At 51.4% G+C, this 8,704-nt stretch overlaps 1 long non-coding RNA gene across 1 annotated transcript; it reads right to left on the reverse strand.

Moving 5' to 3' along the window:
* Positions 1–1,649: 1,649 nt before the first annotated feature.
* Positions 1,650–7,645, reverse strand: LOC122231847. The gene is made up of 3 exons (XR_006209105.1): positions 7,344–7,645; positions 3,305–3,834; positions 1,650–2,530 (listed from the first exon to the last, which is right to left on the reverse strand). It is a non-coding gene; the product is annotated as an uncharacterized LOC122231847 (long non-coding RNA).
* Positions 7,646–8,704: the final 1,059 nt, after the last annotated feature.

Genomic DNA, 8,704 nt, shown 5'->3' on the forward strand with positions numbered 1-8,704 from the left:
CACAGAATCAGCGGGCCACTGGATCTGAGAGGACCCCTGGGCTCACGATGGGGGATGTCCTCCTTGGCTGGCACGGGATCCCGGGATCCCTGTGTCATTCTTGGGGCGAGGAAGCCCCAGTGACGGAGGATGAGGGCTTGGCGTCAGATTTAAATTTGATTAAAAAAAAAAAATAAAGGAATGTAACATTTCAAGTGACCTCTGATTTGGGAGGAAGAGGTCTCTACATGTTTCCAAATACCTGGAGAAAAGACCAGAGGGTATGTGTTTACTGCTGGTAGCTCATAGTGGTTACCCCGGGGAGAGGAGAGAAAGGAGAGAAATTGCTTGAACAGGAAGGCGGGGACTCAACCCCTTCCTGTTTTACTCTCCCCCTTCTCTGTTGTTTGAATTTTTGACATTGAACATCTATCACTTTTGTGTGTGTGTGTGTGTGTGTGTGTGTGTGTGTGTGTGTTACAGTTGAGAGTTTTCCAGTTCTGGACAGTCCCAAGTTACCCCAACAGGCTGCCTGGCCCCGGAGACGCTCCTGACCCCGTCTCTTGGGGCCCTGAGTCCTGAGATTCGTTTCGTCTCTTCTCTAGCGCCCCAGGTGTCTCTCCGGGGTCTCTGGTCCCCTGTCCTCGGCTGTTTTCTGTGCCCACACCTGCCGCGACAGCACCAACCGCAGCCGCCACCGCTTGGCATCCTCTCGGTGTCTACTCTGAGCCACAGAGACTTGACTGGCTTGTGTTGGCAACCTCTCTCCCTGGGTCTAGTCAAGTTAGTTAACAGCTGCTTTCTCCCGCTTGGGGGAAAACATCATCTGCACAGGCACTTCTGGAAAGCAGTCGTGGGGAAAATACGGGATTGGGAGCTTTGATATCAGAACCCCAAAGATCAGAAGTCAGGGCCCTTTGGGGCTTGGAGTAACTTAAGGAAGGCAGCTATCAGCTATCATATAACCTCCTCTGGCTCCCAGTCTCAGAGAGGATTATGTGATATCACTTGTTGGGGTGGACATGATTGGACCTAGGGTTTGGATACTTGAGGAGGTATTCTGAAGTCAAGTACGTACGAAAGAGAAAGCCTACTCCTTATTTCCTCTCCAAATACCACGTCACTATGAACAGCGTAAGCACCCGCACTGCCCGACGCCGTGCTAACAACCTTGGGAAGGATCGGAGAGGGTGGCCTGGGAACTTCGCCTTTCACTTAAAAGCGTTTGTTGTGGGAGATTCCTTCCCAGCTTCTCCTGGGGAACCCTTGCTTTCTGGGGATATTCAGCCTGCCCCCTTGGCATTTGAGTCTGCCTTGTAGCAAATTTGCAGAATTACAGGGATCCCACATTACCAAACAAGGGAAAGGGTCAACATCCTTTGCAGAGGCAGGGTCTGTGACGGGGGCGCATTTACGGAGGAGGAATGAAACCGACAGGACTGGAGCACGTTCAAGCCTGGAATAGCTGTGAGGGCGGATTTTGCTGCCCCGTTTCTGAGGGGGCCAGCCTCAGTAGCATCAGATTTTTTTTTTAAGTTTCTTTATTTATTTTGAGAGAGAGCACATGCGCAGGAGAGGGGGGAGAGGGGGCGCGGAGAGAGAGAATCCCAAGCAGGCTCTGCGCGGACGGCGTGCAGCCCGACACGGGGCTTGAACTCACGGACCTGAGCCGAGATCAGAAGTCAGATTCTCAACTGGCTGAGCCACCCAGGAGCCCCATCATCAGACAGACTTATGGTTGGCCTCTACCTCCTAGCAGGTGTGTAACCTCCAGACGGTTCCTCAACTCCCACAACCTCAGTTATCTTAGCCTCCTGAGATAGGTCGTGGGTACGCTTCTGGGGTGTTTGAGGGTTAATGAAGAACAAAGAGCCTGCGTGCCTACGTCTTTGATTGCAGTATTGAAACAAGAAAGCACCGATTGTTTCCTTCAAATCCCTGATGGGCTGGAAGGCTCTCACCATCCGTCTTTCTTTCTTCATTTTGTTTTATTGTGGCCGATACAGACAACAGACAATTTTCTAATTTGACCCTTTATGTGTACGTTTCAGCGGCATCAGGTACATCGTTGGCCACTGTCACCGCCGTCCGCCTCCAGGACTTCTTCTCAAACTGTAATTATGTACCAGTCAACGAGGATCCCCCTGCCCCGTCTCAGCCCCTGGCTTCCACCATTCCACTGGCATCTCTATGAATTCGGCTCCTCTTGGAAACTCATGTAGGCGGGACAGCACAGCATGCACCCTTTTGTGATGGGTTTATTTCACTCAGCATAATGTCCTCCGAGTTCATCCAGCTTGTACCGCGTGTCAGAAATTTTCTCCAGCCACTTTTGCAAGGAGAAACTCCCTCCCCTCCGCATTAGCTCTCTGTTCCCTTGAGCAGTCAGGAAAGAGGTGTGGAGGAGGAGGGTGGCTGATCCGTGCAGGCCTGTCCTTTTTTGCCAGTTGTGAAAGGGTTACCTTGGCAACGAATCACTTCTCTAATGTCTTTAAGGTTGTAAACAGATGATCAAATCACAAGAGCCAAAGATTATGAAAGCTGAGCGTACCTATAGGGAGGGGAACATTGAATTAATTAAACAAAACAAAACAAAACCAGAAGGCGATCGTGACATGGTTCCTACACTTCACCCTGAGTCCAAGAAATATATTTGAGGGGCGACTGGGTGGCTCAGTCGGTTAAGCGTCCGGCTTGGCTCAGTCGGTTAAGCGTCCGGCTTCGACTCAGATCATGATCTCACGGTTGGTGGTTTTGAGCCCCATGGCGGGCTCTGTGCTGACAGCTCGGAGTCTGGAGCCCGCTTCGGATTCTGGGTCTCCCTCTCTCTCCGCCCCTCCCCTGCTCATGCTCTGTCTCTCTCGCAAAAATACATAAACATTAAAAAATTTTTAAAGAAGAAATATGTTTGAGCACTCCACTACGTCCCAGGCACTGTGCTGGATCGTGGGGTACAATGGGGAGCAGAATGAGACGCAGCGTCCATGGAGCCCGCAATCGGGGTGGGGGGGGAGGGGGGAGGGACACTGACGCAATAATTACAAACACAGCTAACTCTTGGAGGGAAAAGATCATGTCTTCACAAAAGCAGAGACCAAAGGGGCCTGACCTCCACCGGGGCCCTGAAAAGGTTTCCCTGGGGAAATTAACACGTAAATGGAGACCAGAAATATGAGTAGGCTTTGCGCTGGCAGCTTGGGGAAGGGACCCGCAGTCTGAGGCAGCTCAGCGAGCCCCCCCCCACGCCCGCCCCCGGCACCCGAGAATACTCATCCACTTCTTAGATCAGCGATTCCAAGTCCTCCGGGAACAAAGGCCACCTTACCTCGCCCGCCACGGACGGAGGCCAAGGTAGGAATAACACTTGGCTGGAAAATCTCTTCCTGAGGTTTGAGGTTTAGTCGATGCTGCCCCTGGCTCCGTATGTTTCAGAGGAGGGGCTCCGGGCTGGTTGCCACCAAGGCAGGGACCTGGAGGCATGTGCTAGCGGGCAGCCTGGATCAGGGGCGCTCAGACGGGGATGCATGTCACTGGCCAGGAGGTCCCTGGGGACGTGGAGAAGAGGGTCCGGCTCTCGGGGAAGACGGGAGCCACGGAGTAAGAACAGAGTCTGGAGGTCAGGGCGCAGGGGGCGGGGTAGACTTGAGTATAACTAGAAAGTCAAAGAAGAAGCCACCCGCCTGACGGACGGGCTGTGCCTGGTGGGACATGGGTGCCCTGGCCTCACAATATTATCCTTGGGGGGCGAGATTAGGCTCGCTCACAGCAGTGCACGCAGACACCCTGGCCGCTCGGTCAAGGCTGACGCGGGCCTGGAGGGGGCTCATCTTTGATTCTGCAGGATCCGGAGGCCAGCTGGACAGCGTGGAAGTGATGAAAGAGAAGGAGGGAGGGCAACGTATTTCACGGTTATCTGGGGGGCTAGTGGGAGGAAGATGGTCTGTGCTGGCGATAAAACAACATCGTGGTCAGGGGTCTCCGAGACCACCCTCGAGATAAATGGAAAGACCACACCTTTAGACAGAAGGTGTGCCCGCGATTCGCCAGGAGGACTTAACGGAACCCGGCAAAACTGTTAACTGTTGCATCCACACGACTCCTGAAACAGAATGCTACGGGCACCAGTGACAGTCACAACAAAGTTTATTGCAACGAGAGGCAAGGCCGACCGATCGGGACCAACACTCTTGATAAGAGTGCGGCCCAGAACAGCCGGGGGACAAGAGTTTTTATAACCGATCACATCGTTTTATCACCTGGGAACAGAACAAAGAAACAGGTTCCAGATGAGTTAACAGTTGCCTAATGAGGTGTTTACTTTAGACTTTCTGCCTCTAAGTTGCAACCAGTGGATCTCCTTGACCCTGCCTCTGATGCTCTTTTCTTTGAACTTTTGTTTCCTTAATTGGTGAAGCCTAATTTACAAGGGTATGAGGCATAGTTTACCAGAGCAAAGCAAGGCTGTTATCTCTTAACCTTCAGTGTCAACACAAAGCTGTTATTTTTCAAGCTAAGCATTAGCCCTACACTACAATTTAACCCTTACATTAACAGTCACAGTTATGGTTCGCTGCGGTGAAAAGATGCAGATTCAAAGCAGCAAAGGGAAAAGGCGTGAGGGGATGAGGTCCAGGAGGAGCCAGATTCAAGCTTTCAGGTGTGCTCTGTCCCCGAGCTGTGTAGACAGCAGTTACTTCTGCCAGCGATGACCGGTGACAGCACGCATGGAGCACTGACCGTGGGGGCTGGTCACATCAGTGTGGGACACCCACATGGCCGACCTTAGTCCTCCGTCTCCAGGACTCAAACTGATATGGCATGGCCCAAGGTCCCCACCACAAATCCTGCTGTTACTACCATGGACTATCTGCTGTGGCCAAAGCTCTGGGTATACAAAAGTAGTCTTACCAGGCGGCATATCCGAAGGGGCTTAGAACCCGTCTCCAAGGGCTAGTTTCTTTAGAATGTGTGAGGTTCGAGCCCCCTCCCCCCCACCCCAGACCTGCTGAACGGCCACAAGCATGAACAGCCAAGTCAACAGACTGAAGAAAAACCTCCGCCAGAAAAAGGAAGAATTCTCATCATCACTTTCAAAATTTTGCTTTGCCTCACCCTTGAATCCTGGCCCTTTCAGGCCTCCAGAATGCCAATCACAACTTCCCTGTGACTTCGGCCAGGTGCCCTCACCACCCGTGCCCTCCCCTTGGCCGGGAACTGGGCCGGGCTGGGGTGGGGCAGGGAGGCATGAAATCCACCAGGATCAGATATTTTAGGCCCCCGCTCTCCGAAGTCACCATCAAACTAGCCTGGCTCTGCAGGGATGCATATGGAAATCTGTGGGTTTCTCCCAGGGTTCATTCCAGCATTTGCCACACCCACACAGATGGTGTGAGCGAGGTGTTTTATCCCCCACCCCGTAATCACTGCGAAGCTGGGATACGCACTGTCTGGCCACCTCGCCCAGCATGCTCTCCCGTCTCCCTCCCCCGACCCCCACCAAATAACGCTTATTTTAGGATGAAACAGATTTCTTCATTAACTTACAGGCCTCAGCATTTTACCAAACTGTTTCTACTTGCAACTTCTTAAAGGCATCTAACCAAAGAGAAAGTATCTTCCCTGGGAAGGTTTCAAATATATCCAAGCAAAACAAAAAGGGTTTCAGACGGAATGAAAAGTAACTTTGCCCACCCCACCCCCCCCAAGGTGATTTTTACCAACAAGCCGTGTATCTCCTCGTGACAGGAAGCCACTTTACAGTGAGGTCCTTTTCGGTAGCAAACATGCCCATGACTCTGCCGTGGACTTTATCCTTTCTTTCAGGTCGAGCTTTCTAGAGATGCTGTAAAGGTTAAATTGTAGTGTAGGACTAACCTGTAGCTTGAGAGATAGCAGCTTTGTGTTGACACTGTAGCTTGGAACATAACAGCTTTGTTTTGACACTGAAGGTTAAGAGATAACAGCCTTGCTTCCTACTCTTGTAAATTAGGCTTCACCAATCAAGGAAACAAAAGTTCAAAGAAAAGAGCATCAGAGGCAGGGTCAAGGAGATCCACTGGTTGCGACTTAACGGCAGAAAGTCTAAAATAATCACCCCATCCGGGAACTGTTTCTAACCCATCTGGGAACTATTTCTCTGTTCTGTTCCCAGGTGATGATAAAGCAATGTGATCGGCTGTAAAAACTCTGCACCCCGGCTGTTTGAGGCCGCACTCTGATCAAAAGTGTTGGTCCCGGTGGGTCGGCCGTGCCTCTCGTTGCAATAAACTTTGTTGTGACTGTCACCGGTGCCCGTAGCATTCTGTTTCGGGAGTCGTGTGGATGCAACAGTGCGATGCCATCATTGACACTAATGACTGCTGTTCCAGGAATATCTGGGCTAAGGACTTTTGGTATTTATCAAATCATTTTGCCTGTTCCGTCTAAAAGCCGGGGCCACAGGTCAGCGCTGAGTGGAGACGATATTCAGCAGGGGCACACGAGGCTCCGTGCTGGTCCGGGTCGGTATGCCCGGTGACTGCTCACGCCAGCTGATTGTTAAATGCTTTGAATGTCACATCAAATTCCACGTGGGAAGTGTGAGCATGGGAGGCCCTGAGTCATACCCTATTTGGCGGAGCATATTATAAATGGATAACAAGATTTTCTTAACCAAAAGTGTGCAGAACAAAAGGCTTAATTCTGGGCACCATCGGCAGATCCCAGAACAGTAACACATCCGAGCGCTTTCATGAAGCTAATCTTAGTATTTATGATGGCCTACTTATTCCCGTTTTGTTTTAGAATCTTTGTTCACCGCTCGCAAAAATGTATATACCCGCAGCATTTGTTCTGTGATCAGGGTGCAATTTCCTCCAGGACACGTTGCTAATCAGGGCTTTAAGTTATAAAGGGCAGAAGGCTGTGGGTATCTCCCCCCGCCTCCCCGTGAAGTGAATATTTTTCTGTACCAGCCTTTCTCAAACCCATGCTCGGTAGGATGACAGGTAAACCGAAGAGAAAACTCACACCCAAAAGTGTTTGCAACCCAGAGCCCCGTGTCACGGCCGGCTCACATCTGCCCACGCCCCAGACCTTGACTCTGCAGGTACTGGTCACATGCCTCTGCCTCAGATCCCAACACCAAGAGGGGTCTCCTTGGCTGTGACTACCCCTTGCCGAAGAAAAGGGGTGCAGGAGGACCCCGGCAGTCCTCGCCTCCACCGCAGACACCCACAGCCTTGGCCACTGAAGACCGGGAGGCTGTCCGCAGCTGATCGAGCTACCCCAAGTCTATACTGCTGAGTTCCTCTGGACAGGGGCCCCCAGGCTCCCCCCCGAAGCGGGACCACATGGACCTAACAGGCCTATACAGAACTTCTCACCCAACAGCAGAAGGACGCACATTCTTCTCAAACGCACATGAAACATTCTTCAGGATAGGTCACACGGCTGATCTCAAAACAAGCCTTGACGAATTTAAGAGCTAAATCATTCCGAGCAGGTTTTTGGACCACCGTGGAATGAAACCACAAGTCCAGTGGGAAAATTCACAAATACGCAGAAACGAAATACCACACTCTTGAACGGTCACTGGGTCAAAGAGGAAATGGAAAGAGAATTTACAAAGTAGCTCGAGACAATGGAAAACGGAAACACATGTATCAAAGCCTAGGGGATGCAAGGAAAGTGTTCTCCAGCCCCCTCGCCCCGACAAAAACATTCCACCAACAAGATACAGGAACATTTCTACATTCCTAATTCCAGGAAAACAACTCCAGGCTTTAACCAAGGATGCCCCACAAAGGGCCATCTGCAGGCTGGCCCTGGCTGGATGTGGGTTTGACAGATACAGTTGCCCCCTTCTGTATCTTTTATCTCTTTCCCTCCTATCAGGGACCGGACTCATCAAATCCTGCTGGAAGGATCTGGTATCAGACCATTCACGTCAGTATGAATGTAAAGCCATAAGCCCCTGTTAGTTCCAGGTGTATCTTCACCCCCAAGCAAGTCCTCAAATTGCAACTGAATGGTTCTTACCCCTGGAAAGGAAATCCTCTGTTGTCCAAATGCACAGCTTTCCCAGCCCTGCTGAAAATGGCTCGGACAAGACCATTAGTAAATAGGACGATACTTTAAAACACAGAGACCGGCTTCCCTTCTCCCGGACTTGTTTATCTTCAGCCGGGTTCACTAGCACCAGTGCTGGCCTGTGCCGGTGTGGACGAGGGAATAAGGTCAGGGGACAGATGTAGCAGATTCCCCCGTGACCTCTGACGGTCACCATGAATGTTCCCAAAGTTACGTTTTGAAACCTACACCAGGGACGGGCCAGACACACGTTACACCAGGGATGAACAATTTCATGCGTGAGCTCGCTCCTGCACCCGCTTCTGGCTTTCTGATTTAAAATTTTTTTTTAATGTTTATTTACTTTTGAGAGAGACAGAGTGTGAGCAGGGGAGGGGCAGAGAGAGAGGGAGACACAGAATCGGAAGCAGGCTCCAGGCTCCTAGCGGTCAGCGCAGAGCCCGACGCGGGGCTCGAACTCGTGAACCGTGGGATCAGGACCTGAGCGGAAGTCAGACACTTAACAGACTGAGCCACCCAGGTGCCCCGGTTTTCTGTCTTTTTCCGCTTGGTGGCAGAACATCCAGGACAGGAAGTTCTGTGGGAATAGAAGACAGAAACATTGCTGCATCCTGGAAAATGCCGTTGGTGGCACAACGTCCGTGGTGTTTCTCTT

The sequence above is a fragment of the Panthera tigris genome, chromosome D2 (genome assembly GCF_018350195.1).
Source record: "Panthera tigris isolate Pti1 chromosome D2, P.tigris_Pti1_mat1.1, whole genome shotgun sequence".
NCBI lineage: Eukaryota > Metazoa > Chordata > Mammalia > Carnivora > Felidae > Panthera > Panthera tigris.